The 16,337-nt window shown below is 40.6% G+C and overlaps 1 long non-coding RNA gene across 1 annotated transcript; it reads right to left on the bottom strand.

Moving 5' to 3' along the window:
• Window positions 1–658: 658 nt before the first annotated feature.
• Window positions 659–12,828, bottom strand: LOC122447083. Its single transcript, XR_006271126.1, has 5 exons — window positions 12,751–12,828; window positions 11,643–11,787; window positions 5,314–5,456; window positions 2,034–2,126; window positions 659–780 (listed from the first exon to the last, which is right to left on the bottom strand). It is a non-coding gene; the product is annotated as an uncharacterized LOC122447083 (long non-coding RNA).
• Between the last annotated feature and the right edge of the window lie 3,509 nt (window positions 12,829–16,337).

Below are 16,337 nucleotides of genomic sequence, written 5' to 3'. Positions count from 1 at the left end.
ATTTCAGGGTCTTTTCTAGTGAGTCAGTTCTTCACATCAGGTAGCCAAAGTATTGGAGTTTCAGCTTCAGCATCAGGCCTTCCAATGAATATTCAGGACTAATTTCCTCTACGATGGGCTGGTTGGATCTCCTTGCAGTCCAAGGGACTCTCAAGAGTCTTCTCCAACACCACAGTTCAAAATCATCAATTCTTCAGCTCTCAGCTTTCTTTGTGGTCCAACTCTCACATCCATACATGACTACTGGAAAAACCATAGCCTTGACTAGACAGATCATTGTTGGCAAAGTAATGTCTCTGCTTTTTAATGTGCTATCGAGGTTGGTCATAGTTTGCCTTCCAAGGAGCAAGCATCTTCCAATTTCATGGCTGCAGTCACCATCTGCAGTGATTTTGGAGCCCAAAAAATAAAGTCTCTCATTGTTTCCATTTTTTCCCCATCTATTTGCCATGAAGAGATGGGACCAGGTGCCATCATCTTAGTTTTCTGAATGTTGAGTTTTAAGCCAACTTTTTCACTCTCCTCTTTCACTTTCATCAAAAGGCTCTTTAGTTCTTCTCTTTCTGTCATAGGGTGGTGTCATCTGCATATTTGAGGTTACAAATATTTCTCCCAGCAATCTTGATTCCAGCTTGTGCTTCATTCAGCCCAGTATTCCTCATGATGTACTTTGTATATAAGTTAAATAAGCAGGGTGACAATATGCAGCCTTCACATACTCCTTTCCCAATTTGGAACCAGTCTGTTGTTTGGTATAATAATATCTAAATCATAAAGTGGCTGTGAAAATGATGAGAAAGATGAGAATAGAAAAATTCAGCAATTTTCCTAAGATCACACACTGCTAAGTAGAAGAAACAAATTTCAATCTAGTTCTTGTAATTCCAAATTCCTGTAACTTTCCACAATATCACACCACCTCTGAGGAAGCCCAGGATGACATGCAGATAGAAGGCACCAGAGAAGAGCAAGACACAAATGCAGGCAGTGTTTCTATTCTTGGAAGAAGACATGGACCTTTAGGGGTCCTGGGATAACCGAAAGAAGATGGATTCTGTTTGACTCTCAGAATTATAGGAAATTATATTGGTGACACATTCAGCTGGACATCATGGAAACTGACAAAGAGTTTCTAATCCACAGTGCTCGACATACTATAGAACTTAAAAAAAGAAAAAAAGGAAGGAAAGAAAACCAAAAAACAAGATAGTGAAAAAACTGAGTCAGTTAATGAACTCTTAAGAACCATATGAGGCTTCCCTGGTGTCTCAGTGGTAAAGAATCCACCTGCCAATGCAAGAGATATGGGTTCAATCCCTGGGTCAGGAAGATTCCCCTGAAGAAGGAAATGGCAACCTGCTCCAGCATTCTTGCCTGGAAAATCTCATGGAAAGGAGGAACCTGGTGGATTACCGTCTATAGGATCACAAAGAGCTGGACACGACTGAGTGACTAAACAACAAAGAACTGTATACTGTATAAGAAAAGCTCTTTCACCCAGTTAATACATTTTACAGTCCACTCCCAGCTTCAGCCTCCTTCAAACACCTCAAATACTTACATTTTATAACAGAAGATGAAGGTTCACTTCAGGAAAGTTGGGATAAGTGATGTTGCCCCTTGGTTATAAGCTCTACCAGGGCAGGAAGACCAGCAGTTTTAGTGACCACTTTGTAACACTAGCTGGCACATGCTGAGTTAACTCAATAAGTCTTTCTTGAATTGAATTCAGTCCAATTGCTACTATGACCTTCATCCATAATGCAAAGATATATGACCCTCCTGTTTTCTCTTGAGCTCTTAATTAACATCTAGCAATATTCCCTTTGACATGCATTTGGATCCCACCCACATTAAGCATCTGCAAGGCAAAGTCCCAAAGTCACACAGATCAGACATATCAGCTCAAGAAAAACGGAAACAGTTGCATCAAAAAGAATGTGCCTTATTTTAAAATGATTAAATATATAAGATAATTTAATATATATGATAATTCATGTTGATAGAGGGATTCAACATTACGTGATACTGACCTGGATTTAATGTAAAACATTTTTTTTTCTTCATGGAATCCAGAAAGTCTCATGGTGGTTTTCTTTGTGAGATATTACAGTCATCTAAAGAACCTGTGGTCCAAAAGAGCAAGTGGGAGGTACAATCTTGTAAGACGGAGTCTCAAAGCCACATGTCATCACTCTGAATCTTTGGTGTCACCCTGCAGGCTACCTCTCACAGCTTTTCTCCATAAAGCCAAGTTTTTGAAGCTGAAATAACATTGTTCATAAGGCTATATAAGTACAACTACTTTTCTGTAAATCTATTTGGAAATGTATGTCAAAACCTTAAAGTACGTCCATCCTTTGACTGAATATTTCCTCTTCTCAGAATCTATCCTAAAGAAATAATCAAAAATGCAAAGAAAAGTTTGTATTAAAAGAAAAAAAGAAAAGCTTGTCTTTTATAAAGAAAAGACCCAGAATAACAAAATGGTCATTAAATTCAGGTGCATTCATTGATACTAAGACTCGCCTTTCTCCATTTTAATGTCTTTGAAATTGGAATATGTTTTATAGTAGCTGGCATCTTATTATCCCCATCAGCCATGCAATAGCCACGAAGTAGCTGTCATTGGCAGGCAAGCATTAACTTGGTCACAGATGTTCATCTTGTCATTATTTCTGTTGAATGATGGACATTGTTGGTACTACACATGTTGCTTTCACTGCCATTTAAAAGTAACACAGTGATTTAGTATTGAGATGAAAAGTTATTGTGTAACCATGTAAACAGAACTGCAGCAGGTAAATTTTATATTGGTGAAGCAAATATTCATCACAGGAGAAATGATCACTATTTCATATTTTGTTCCAAAGAAAAAAAATCATGTGTTTTATGGAACCTAAATAGCTGAAATGGTGCTACATTTTGTTTTCTGAGGAATATGCAAAAGAAGCATCTCCTACATGCTAAGTAGTGCAACGCTTAGGCAAAAGAATTGCCAAGTGCTTAGAAGGGATGAAAGAAATGTCAAAGCATCAAAAGGCTAGTGTAAGCAACAAATGTGTTTCAGGAGATCTTGAAGGCTTTGTGTCATAGCTTAATTGAAAACATCTTTTTCCTTTCATAGTAATGTGTAGAATAATGTGTTCTACAGTCAACAGCATCTTAAAAGCATTTAAAATAAAGACTTCCTAGAGACAAAAAAAACTCTGGGCTTAAATAGAAATATAAAAGAAGAATAAAAAATTGCAAACTCACAACTATGTAAGATAACTTTTAAATAGTGTGGAAGAGTGAAAGCAAATTATGTTAAAATGTGTAAAAATCTGTAAAGTGAGACTATGATTAATCTTTTCTTCTTCCTTTTTATGTTTCCAAGTTGTTTTTTTTAACTTTCCATGATCATTTTTTGTGTAATAGGGTATATTTTGTTCCTAACAATAAAAGATAAAATTAGAGATGCTTTCTTTTTTATTAAAATGTGATTTACAGTGTTGTGCTAATTACTGCCGTATTGCAAAGGAATTCAGTTATACATATATGTACATTCTTATTTTAACAAAAGAGTGTGTTTTTTAATTAGTTCAAAATAATATTTAGAATATTAAAAACAAGAGTGGAAATTTACCCTCCATGCACTCATCACTTCCTTTATAACCATTATTGTTGTGTGTCTAGGCCTTGTTGAATCTGCTCATATTTTATATCCTTATTCTTCTGCAAGGATAATTCTATAGATTCTGTGAGATACAGTCAATAGATTCACAAGCTTCCCCTTGTGTCTCCTGCCAGGTGTTCTTAAATCCGACCCATGCATGTCAACCCAATCTATACTCTTCACACTTTCATTACGCTCAGTCAAACTTTCTTGGCCTTTGCTATCCCAACCACAAAAGCTAACTTACTACATTTTTTCTAACTATTAAAGCTCTCTCTGATAAAGGACCTTTCCAACTCATCTTTCTTAGTGCTTGTAATTATTCTGAGTTCACTACCCAAGGCTATTCTGAGATCAGGTGAGTTTACTTCCAAGTTATTTATCCAGTTGTGGTATCTTTCAATTTCTTTTCTGTATGAAAGAAAACTAAGAGGAACAAAAGAGGAAATACATCTTTTCCCAGATATATTATTGATCAAAGGGCCTTCTAGCTGGTATAGTTTGCAGCCATGGACTTTTGGATGGTAACCTTAATGTCATTCACTAGAATTTCTGAGGTCACTGAGATGATGAATGAGGAGAGCATAAGGTGAAGATGGAACAGAAATAAGAAAACATAGAGCCTGAAATAAACCTCAGAACCAGGGGACCCTGAACAAGCTGGATTCATGTTGGGGAATAATGTATCCCCAGGCCCAGATCTTTCTAAGTTTCATTGTATTTACAAAATCTGTCCATTCTCTAGTCTTTCATTCTTCTGCAGTTGAAAGAAATTGTGCCCAACTGCCACAGGCAGCCTTGGAGTACAAGCGGGAAGTAGGATGAACCCCAACTTCATATGTTGGGGCTCCTCATCAGTCAGTGCTGAGATAAGACTTCCCCCCAGGCTGCATCTCTATTTGTCCCTGCAGCTACTAAGACTGCATCCTTTGTGCCTCAAGCACATGTGTACTCATGGCCTGTGGGTGGCCCTCCGGTGCACATGGCAAGACAATCAGAGCAGCCAGTTCCACAAAGGAAGGCCCCCAAACTAAGCTCTCCACTGGCGCCATCAATCAGCCGAGTCCTAAAAGGAAGCTCTGTTTTCACTTCAGTCCCCCCACAAGTCTGTGTATTTGATGGTAAAATTATAAAATCATCAATGCACTTAACCTGTAGCCCATAAGCATGTTAACTCCCTATTTGTGCTTCATCCCACCCCAAACTGGGCTTCCTTGATGGTTCAGTGGTAAAGAATCCACCTACAATGCAAGAGACCCAGGTTCAATCCCTAGGTCTTGAAGATCCCCTGGAGAAGTGAATGGCTATCCACTCCAATATTCTTGGCTGGAGAATTCCATAGACAGAGGAGTTTGTCAGGCTACAGTCTATGAGGTTGCAAAGAGTCAGATACGACTGAGCGACTAAAACACACTCACACACCACCCCCAACTAGTTAAAATAGTAAATAAATAAAATCAGACTTGATGCTACTCACCTACAACTTATAAGTATCTAGTTGATACTTATAAGTATACTTGTAAGTATCTGAGTTGGTCTGAGATTGACGTTTAAGACTTGCTTTGGCCAGAGTTGGACTCTCCCTGGAGACTTGGACACAGAGGCTTGGTGGGAAGCGACGGGATGCAGAGATGCCATGGCAATCTAGAGCTTACCTCAAGTCAGAGACACAACACATGGGGTCAGCATGGGGGGAGGAATATCCATACAGAGGAGAAATATGAAGGAGGTGGGAGAGAGGTCTGCTACAAGTGCCTCGTCACCGTCACATGAAGACTTAGACTCTGTCAAGTTGAATCTGCCAAAAATTGTAAAATAAAGATATGTCTCATTGCTCTGTCGTGTGTGAGATGTTCCTTAGCATTTCATGCAGGCAGAAAATTGCCGGGGAAGGAAGAAATCACATCCCGAGCTCATCCCCCAACTAAGCGCTGCAAATTTGGCATTTCTGCACAGGAGGAACGGTGGCCTGCTGGCAGCAGATTCTTCATCAACCCAACCCGCAAAGAAAACACAGAACAAGCAAAAGACACTGCATCTTGATTGCTCTCAGTACCTTGTGAGTACCCATAGGTCTTAGGAACAGTTCCTGGAATCATTACAGAAACTCTCTGCTCACCTGAAGTACTGTGCTCCCTACCTGAATTCTGTTTAATTCATTAGAATTAATACTAGAAATCTGGGGAAATAGAGGAAGTGGGGAGGAAAAGCATTATTGCATCCAGAGCACTAGAGCAAGGCTGGGTATCATCGCTCTCCCAGCCTCGTTCTCCCAGGTCTTTTCAGTAAGAAGCTCTCTCTTGAACCACGTAGGACTCCACAGCCCCAAATGATAAACCAGCCTCGATGCCAGATTTGACTTTCATTGCTCAGGTTATGGGGGTCCTTCCTACTCTGCAGGTTCCCAACTGTCCATGGCAACAGGGAATACACACAAAGGAAGGCAAGCGCTTCAAACACTTTGTCTCATTTTTCAACACACCTTTTAGCAGAACTGGTTGACGTGGAACAAAACAGACTGTTTGAAATTGCACCCATTCCTCTTTGAATTGCCCTCCTTTTGGTGGGAGAGTGACAAGCAGAGATGTAGTCTAAAGGCTGATTGTCCAAGGGGTGACCAAGTGGGCAGGATAATCCGCACCTGAAGCATCAGTTTAGCATCTGAGTCACTTCCCAGGTGGCGCTAGTGATAAAGAACTCGCCTGCAGATGCAGGCAGACATAAAAGAGGAAAGTTTGATCCAGAGGTCAGGAAGATCCCCTGGAGGAGGATCCAGGAGGAGGAAGACCCCCTGGCAACCCATTCCAGTATTCTTGCCCGGAGAATCCCATGCACAGAGGAACCTGGCAGGCTACAATCCGTGGGGTCGCAAAGAATCGGATACAACTCAGTTTCGACCAGAAAGAAAAAAAAAAAAAAAAGAATCGGATACAACTGAGCGACTTAGCATTCAGGCACAGGCACTTCCAAGATGAGGACCTTATCTTACGGGAACCTGGGCTGACCAGTCTGTGGCCTAAATGGCACTTAGCATTACCAATGGATGCTGAAGAGGAGGACAAAATAAGACGCTATTACATTCCCTTAAGTATGTGTCTTTGAATTGACTATCTGTCATCTGCCACTAAACCCCCTCACGTTGCTTCTTGGAAGGACTGACAGCTCTCAGCTGCTGCCGTCACCAATCCTTCCACGCTGACACCCCAGATCAGATCATGGCACCAAACCTTAGCATGCCTTTCTTTTAATTCTATACCAGGATTTATGCCACATCATCCTGTTCTAATGGTTCATCACTTAACAAAAACCAAAAGGAACAACCGGAGAAGATTCTTTAGCCATTTAAAAACCACAGTGTTGCAGAACATGCAATGATATGGGAAAGTGCTCATCATATAGTATGCAGTGAAAACACCCAGAGAGAAAATTATGTATGCAATATGATCTAATTGGATTATACATATGTATGTGTTCGTGATTTCAAAATACTAATCTTGAACATTTCTTGACAAAGTGCTTAAGAGTAATTTTGATTTTTTTTTCTTTATACTTTCAAAAGTGTTCTAAATTGAGCATGTATCATTAATTTTTAAAATCTGGCCATGCCTGGACTTAGCTGCAGCATGCAGGATCTTTAGTTGTGGCATGCGGGCTTTAAGTTGTGGCATTCGAGATCTAGTTCCCTGACTAGGGATCAAACCCGGGTCCCCTGCATTGGGAGCATGGAGTCTTAGCCACTGGACCACCAAGGAAGTCCTGAATATGTATTATTTTTATAGGCAGAAAAAAAATAAAAATCTTTCCAAACTGCTACACAGATGTAAGATAGTCTTCAGTTTAAACCAGCATGTTATTGTTTATTTACACCACATTCTACGCCACTAATTTCATTTCCTATTCTCTGGACTTCCCAAGGCCCATATGGTTCAACTTTGTTTCTGGCGTCCAGGATGCAAATGAGGCAAGCAGGCTGACTTTTGGGTGACTTCTCAGCTCGCCATGTGTCAGGAAGCAGAAGGAGCCAGAAGAACTGGCTCTGAGCCCCATCCTGCCCCCCAAGTCTAATCAGGGACCTTGGAAGTCCCTGAGCATCTGGGCCAAACTCTCCCCACGTATGAACTGAGAGGTTGGGCCCTCGCTTGAAATGTCTGCTTTCCATGAGCTGCTAGATCCAACTGCAGCAGAAAGTTCTAATTGCCATGAACGTGACGGTTCCTTCACAGAGTGCTTCTCACTCAACCGGAAGTGGTGAAAGCCGAGTCATCAGTCTGCAGGAGATCCAACATGCTGTTTTATCTCAGAACAAAGCTCTTAGGTAAAATATTCAATGCAGATGTAAATACAGTCCAAGTGTCTACAGTATTGAAACAGGCAAGGTGGTCTTTGAGAAACCTAAATCATGTAGTATAACAAACATAAATAAGGAGTTAGCTTTATATCCAATATTTAAGTTTGGGCTTCCCTGGTGGCTCAGATAGTAGAGAATTTGCCTGCAATGCAGGATCCTAGGTTGAGAAGATCCCCTGGAGAAAGAAAGAAATAGCTATCCAATCCCGTATTCTTACCTGGGAAATTCCATGGACAGAGGGGCCTGGTGGGCTACAGTCCATGGGGTCACAGAGAGTAGCATATGACAGTGACTAATATTTTCGCTAAGTCTAATCATCTGAATTCACTTGAATCATCAGGTGACTCAGGTACAAATACGTGGAATGATTACAATGACCTGATCTGAACAAGTAGTTGGAGAAAATATAACCCTTCCCTTGAATGGAATTATTGACATTGTAAATTCTGAAAATTATACAAGTAATACATAAAATCACTGCAAAATAAAATTCATACCATGCAAATGTCCACAGAATGAAAAATGGAAATACTCCTTGAAGTCTCACCCTCTGCCCACCCACTCCTCTGTCCCCAGATAACCTGTTTCAGGTCCTTTCCATTTTAAACGTACGTATCTCTACATGGTTCCTATCACTCGCTCCCAAATTTCCACAAGAATATCTATAAATATCTCAAATCTTTGTCCCATCAAATGTAACCAAAAACAACAAAATTTTTTTACTAAAATGAGATCACTGTTTTTCAAAGAAATGTTGATTATTTGTAGCCTCTACAATTGATGCTGACCATTATTTTCTCTTTGCTCATTTTGTTATCTTTAAATAATAAGTAAATAAACATGAATATTACAGGAAAAACTGTTACTGGGACAGCAAGAACAGTATAAAAGCCCCTGCATGCGCAGTTTTTGGTCTCCCAGACACAGGCATATGTGAACCTTTATCAGCTCAGACTCAGAACTGAGCTCAACAGATGCCCCAAGTTAGCTCCCATGTGAAAACACATCCCACCTGTGGGCACTGCCAGGGAACATCACAACTCTTCCTTCTCTGCAAAACCTGGACAGAGCTTCAGGTCCAAGAGAAAGGATCAGATGATTTTGCAGGCACTAAAAGTTCAGAAATGGCACTTAGAGACCAGTCCTTAAGGTCTCATTATTTAAATGCTGACATAGACAATTGACTACCGGCAAAACCAGTTCTGTGCAGAGATCACTTAAGTATAGAGCTCGCCTAAGAGGAGAAAAAATAGGCAGCAGTCCCCAACCTCCAGGTCATGAACTGATACCTCCTGTCAGATGACCAATGGCATTAGATTAAAGTGCACAATAAACGTAATGTGTTTGGATCACCCCAAAACCATCCCCCTTCCCCCTGGTCCATGGAAAAATTGTCTCCCCTGGTGCCAAAAATTTGGGTACCACTGGTTTAAGGAGTTAAATACAATTAACCAGACAGCCCAGGTCCCCAAAACTGTTACACTGGGCTCACAGAGGGGCAATGATGCTTTTTGTTAAAGTAGAGGAAATACACTCTATCTGCTAATAAAAATGATCATTTATTGAGTACTTCCTGTTCTAAGCATCTTATGTAAGTCAAACAATTTAGTTTCACAACAAACCCAGACAAAGGTGCTATTATCCTATCTGTTTTAAAGATGAGGAAACAGAAGAACTCAGAGTTGGTCAGCTTCATCTTGAGAGGATCTGGGTTCTCCCTCCTACTGGCAAAATGGCTGCAGCAGAATCAGCCTTTACATCTCAATCACTGCACTATTCAGAGGAAAAGAAACTCTCTTCTGGAATCCACACTCTCATTGGCCTGATTGTGTTATGTGCTCGTTTGTTATGGATAGGGAGACTGAGATGTGCAGATTAGAGCAAGCCAATCAGAGCCATCGGGCTATATACTAGGAGGTATAACTAGGATCAGTGCCACCTAAATTTCCAAGGGGTAATGGATGCTGGAGAGGGGAACACCAGACGTGTACTACAGTATTCACTGGCCAGAAAAGAAAAATTTTCCTACAGTGTAATTATAATCATAGTTTAGCTTGATACTCTTAATTCCTATTGGTATTATTTGTCCTAGAACAATATTTTCTCCATGTAGTCACTTTGAAATATATATACATGTATATATATGTATATATATTTGTTTTTTTTTATTCTATCTCCTCTTCCCCAGAATTGATTTTTCCTAAGGACAAGAGGTTTGCAATACATGGTGAGCACTCTTAGGCATATATGTGAGCATTACTTTTAATAGGAAATATGATAGTGGAGAACTAGGACTATCATATACTCTTTGATTAGAGGAAAATCAACACTTCAAATGAGAAGCTACTTCATACCGAGTTATCTTATGTACGCGTTATTTTACCCCTGAGTTATGGATTTAGTGCTTTGCTTCAGTTCAGTTCAGTTCAGTTGCTCAGTTGTGACTCTTTGTGACCCTACGGACTGCAGCACACCAGGCCTCCCTGTCCATCACCAACTCCCAGAGCCTACTCAAACTCATGTCCATCGAGCCAGTGATGCCATCCAACCACCTCATCCTCTGTCATCCCCTTCTCCTTCTGCCTTCAATCTTTTCCAGCATCAGGGTCTTTTCAAACGAGTCAGCCCTTCACATCAAGTGGCCAAAGTATTGGAGTTTCAGCTTCAACATCAGTCCTTCTAACAAATATTGAGGACTGATTTCCTTTAGGATGGACGGATTGGATCTCCTTGCAGTCCAAGGGACTCTCAACAGTCTTCTCCAACACCAGAGTTCAAAGGCATTAATTCTTTGGCACTCAGCTTTCTTTATAATCCAACTCTTAAATCTATACATGACTACTGGAAAAACCATAGCCTTGACTAGATGGATCTTTGTTGACAAAGTAATGTCTCTGCTTTTTAATGTGCTATCGAGGTTGGTCATAACTTCTCTCCCAAGGAGTTAGCATCTTTTAATTTCATGGCTGCAGTCACCATCTGCCATGATTTTGGAGCCCAAAAAAATAGTCTGCCACTATTTCCACTGTTTCTCCTTCTATTTGCCATGAAGTGATGGGACCAGATGCCATGATCTTAGTTTTCTGAATGTTGAGCTTTAGCCCAACTTTTTCACTCTCCTCTTCCACTTTCATCAAGAGGCTCTTTAGTTCTTATTCGCTTTCTGCCATAAGGGTGGCGTCATCTAAGTATCTGAGGTTATTGATATTTCTCCTGGCAAGCTTGATTCCAGCTTACACACAAGCAAAGCACACAAGTGAAATCAGAACTGTAGGCGTCCTTATGAAGTGCTCAGAATTATTCCTCTGCTTTTGTTCTAAACAGATAATTAGCTATCCAATTTAAAAGATGTTCTCAAATGGAGATGCCACAGCATTCTTTGGGAACACACTTCAAAGTTTAATGACCTTCCCTATCAGTGTGATGCTTATATTGAAATTCAAGTTAATCACACTAATATTTGTTAAATGTGACCATCCTGATCATGCCTATGTCCCAATAGAAAACATCCTCTATGTAGCCTTCATAAACTAGAAGACCACAGTTATGCATAAGTTGATCAACACATATGTATTTGAGCATCTGTGCTAGGAATGGAGGCTTGCAAACAAGTATAAACATTATTCTCAACCTTACCTCTCCTGGATACATGGCTGACATCCATTTTCCTGGTTCTTCATCGTTTCCATGGCTTTTCTCTGGACCTTCTGCTAGTTTTCCACAGCTATGATAAATGGATGTCTCACAATTGACTCCACAAATAGAAACAGCCAAATGGATTCTAGAAGGAAAAAAAAATGTAGTTTATTTTGGGAAGCAGATTCCCAACCACAACACTTGCATTAGGTTCTGCTTGCATTGGAAAAGAAAAATCAATATAAAATGGAAAATGTGAACATAATAGATATCACCTAATAATCCAGGGAGAGACACCTCATGTCATGGTTACTAGGGATGACTAATCCAATAAATCCCTTGGCTAACACCAGCTGTCCATAACTGAAACAGACCAGCAACCATTCCCAGGCCAACAACATACATACCCGCTGCTAAGAAGGACTAATTCTATCAGAGCCTGAGCAGTTCCGAAGTTCATTCAGTTCTGCTCCTAAAGAAGTTTCAGAAACCTTGTAGACCTCTCCATTGTGATTTAAAGCTGAAGAAAAGGCATATTAAGGAGCAATTGAGGTCATCTTGTTTAATGCAAGAACCTCTGTATACCCGTGGTTATCCATCAACCCAGCAATGCAAAACCAAGCATGGCTGTTCCAGTGACAAATATTGGAAAACCATTCCTCACACTAAGTCAAAGTCCTTACGACCCTCCACTCAGCCATTCCCACCAAAATATGTCTAAGTCTTCTCCCAATGATGAGCCTTTAAACAGAGGAAGTCAGCTATCATATTCCCTTCTTAGTTATATCTCCTCTGTCTTCTTCATAGAACATCCTGTGAATGAGTGAGTGAGTGAAGTCACTCAGTCATGTCTGACTCTTTGCGACCCCACGGACTGCAGCCCACCAGGCTCCTCAGTCCATGGGACTTTCCAGGCAAGAGTACTGGAGTGGGTTGCATAAATTTTGTGTCATCTTTCTCCTTCTCACTTTGGTTGAGCAAGTTAAGTGACATAAAATCAATAAATTCTGAAAAACATAGCTGCTTCATTTTCTATCATATTGCTTTTGCTAAAGGTGTTTATGTTCGTTTTGCAGTCACTCAGAATTGAACAAATAAGTGTTCACACCCTAATAAGCATTTATCCTGAGGATGTCCATTTTGTCATGAGTCAGCATTCATACTGCTCTGTGCCTCCTTAAACGATACTCTGCTGATTTTCTCCATCTTTGAGTCTTACCGTATTCTGCCATCCCAATTCAGTCATTCTTGCCCAGTAGATTAAGGTCAGGTAGCAAATGCTTCTTTCCTCCATCATCTAATTGATCACACTGGTGTGACAGTTCAATCCCTCCTTCATCTTGAGAAGTGGCCTTGTGTTAGATGGTAATTCTGTGGAGGAAAAAAACAGAAAGAGGAAAAGCCAATTAACCTTCAGAAAATGATAGTACAACTTGTGCTTCTCCACACCTGATTATTTTCTAAGCAGCAAAATTTTCAATTTATTAAGCTTTAGGTGGGTAAGTGATGCTTTTACAAACAGAGAATGTGAGATACCATTTTTCAGTGGCTCTGTGACAATCACATACACTGGGAGAGATTGAGGTAATGAGCAACTATAAGAACCACAGATCTGAGTTTCAAACATGAGATGCTCTGTCTGCACATCTCTACATTGTTATTTGGAGAGATAACTCTAACACATAACTCCGAAAAGTGGAATTCAGACTTCGTCTGAAAGACCTGGGTTACAATTGTAGGTCAGACCAAAGTATTCAGTACAGACCAGCTCCTATTGTGTATAGAACCTTTATGTACCCTAACTCAGTTATCATTCAAAACAGCCTGTCAAGACACAAGAAGATGGGCTCCAATTTACAGATGAGGTCACTGAAGCTTGGAGAATTATGACTTGATGAAGCTCACATTAAGTGCCAGATGGAATTAAAATGGACTTCCCACGTGGCACTAGCAGTAAAGAACCTTCCTGCCTAAAGCAGGCAGACATAAGAGATGCAGGTTCAATCTCTGGGTTGGGAAGATCCCCTGGAGAAGGAAATGGCAAACCCACTTCAGTATTCTTGTCTGGAGAATCCCATGGATGGAAGAGGCTGGCGGGCTACTGTCCATGGGGTCACAAAGAGCTGGACATGACTGAAGCAACTTAGCATGCACGCACAGAGTTAAAATCAGAAATCAATCCATCATTGATTCAGGATGCTACACTAAGAATTCCCACCATAGCAGTCTTCATTGTTTATTGTAGCACATCTTCTCTGAGATCTAATATAACAAAATTAACTTCTGCTTTGACTTGTCCTAGATTTTGACAAGTGACACAAGCAAAAGTGAGAGGGGAAGAAGGAATCTAAAAAGGCTGCAAACATGTATCCTGAAGGATACATCCCCGGAGCACTGCCCAGAAGCCAACCCTAATCTCAGCTTCAGTGACAGGAAGCCACCATATACTCTGATCATGGTGTCTTAATATCTGCTAGGGGCCATGCCTCCTTCTGTTCCTTGCTACAGAACCCTGACTCTAGATACCTATTTCGAATAAGGGTATCAGTTCAGTTCAGTCGCTCAGTCGTGTCCGACTCTTTGCGACCCCATGAATTGCAGCACTCCAGGCCTCCCTGTCCATCACCAACTCCCGGAGATTACTCAAACTCATGTCCATCAAGTCAGTGATGCCATCCAGCCATCTCATCCTCTGTCGTCCCCTTCTCCTCCTGCCTCCAATCCCTCCCAGCATCAGGGTCTTTTCCAATGAGCCCACTCTTCACATGAGGTGGCCAAAGTACTGGACTTTCAGCTTCAGTGTCAGTCCTATAGGACCTTACAAAATACTGGGTCTCAAGACAGGTGTACCCAACTTTTCACTCTCTCTGGATTAAGGTGTGTGCGTGTGCTAAGTCGTCTCCGTTGTGTCCAACTCTTTGCAACCCTATGGACTGTAGCCCTGCAGGCTCCTCTGTCCAAGGAATTCTCCAGGCAAGAATACTGTAGCAGGTTGCCATGCCCTCCTCCAGGGGATCTTTCCAACCCAGAAATCGAACCTGTGTCTCTTATGTCTCCTGGATCGAGACAGGTAAACCCATTTTTTAGTGTTCCTGTGTGGGAAGGACATTTTTTTCCCCTCATTTTCTGAGATCACTGGTAAGTCTCTCACCGAAACGATTTTAGGGGGAAAAAAGAAAAAAATCCTGGCGGTGGGGGGTGCAATTTTCCAGATATTTCTAAACTTTCACACCACTAACTGGGATTAATCACATGAATATCGTGAATCTTTTTTTGGTAACTAAGTACAGAACAATTTTCTAATCTCTGCTTTGCCATTTTCTTTATAATTGTGGGCTAGTGACATATGTTCCTTCATCTGTAAAATGGTGATAATATTAGCCTGCTCCAGGGAGACTTTGTGATAATAGAAGAAAAGCCTTTAAGTTTAGGTGCAGCGGCCACCCCCATGGATCCAGGTTTCAGGGGATTTGGGAGGAATGGGAGGGAGCACAGTGGGAGTGGGATGGTATAAGGAGCTCAGAGAAAGAAGTTCAGCCCACCCCTCCCAAAGCATAGCATCCCACCTTCTCTTTCTCTAGTTCAAGCTTTCTCTTATGATCTTCTTCCTGCAGGTCCCAGGGAGCTACTCATCTCAAGTTAAGAACACTAGCTTAAGATTTTGCTTGAGGTCCTCACATTTCTAGATATGCATTGCTGCTTTTGAGACTACACAAAATATGTGAATGCCATGGCTGAAGATTCCTTCATTAAGGAAAGTATAGTGATGTGGGATCTGTTGACTTTTCACCTTGGAGACCACCAAATATATTACCATCCACTTCTTGTTTTAGGCGTAGCTCATATAGCCACCTATCAGTAAAGCAAAAGCTGGTCTCCAGGGTAGACTATCTTGCCATTCTTTTTTTTTTTTTTTTTAATGATTTTTTTTTCCCCAAGTAAATGGTTTTGTTCATTTATTTATGTATTGGCTGTGTCACACGGCAAGTGGGATCCTACTCTCCCGACCAGGGATGGGACCCATGCCCCCTGCAATAGAAGCACAGAGTCCCAACCACTGGACCACCAGGGAAGTCCCCACCCTGCCTTTCTTACATACAGTCAGCCTTAGAGGAAATAAAGAGAGCCAAGGAAAACAATAGAGACTAACCTCAACTGAACGCCATCATGGCAGAATTGTGAAAAAATAAAACCACAACTTTACTGGATTTTAAAGGAAATTACATAGAGAAAAGCACATTTATTTTTGTATACCCAAATAAATAACATATGTCTATTAGAAACTTTTACTAGTAGTGAATGCCCACCCTCTTCTACTGAAAACATTTCATTTGCAGACAATATGTATCAATGACTATAGGTCTTAAAACACTGACAAAAACTCAAGATTCAAAATAAAACAACTTCGATTAGGTTTGTTTTAATCACAGATGCCAATGTTTTCAAAATGCTAGAATATCCTTTCATAGCAACCACTGTTTCAAAAAACAGACCTCTTAATTGTGTTTGTCTAAGAATTTAATGAGATAATCCTACTTTTTTAATTAAATAAAAATTCAGTATCTATATTGAATTTGATAACAATGTTTACCCACAAATATAGCTAAATAACAACTGTCTCCTTTTTCTGGAAACAAGACAGAAGATATACTTGTCAAGTGTAAAATCTGATAATTTTTAGTTTAGCTTCACAAG

The sequence above is a fragment of the Cervus canadensis genome, chromosome 9, assembly GCF_019320065.1.
Source record: "Cervus canadensis isolate Bull #8, Minnesota chromosome 9, ASM1932006v1, whole genome shotgun sequence".
In the NCBI taxonomy this organism is placed as follows: domain Eukaryota; kingdom Metazoa; phylum Chordata; class Mammalia; order Artiodactyla; family Cervidae; genus Cervus; species Cervus canadensis.
This window is presented reverse-complemented; position numbering and strand designations above follow the sequence as displayed.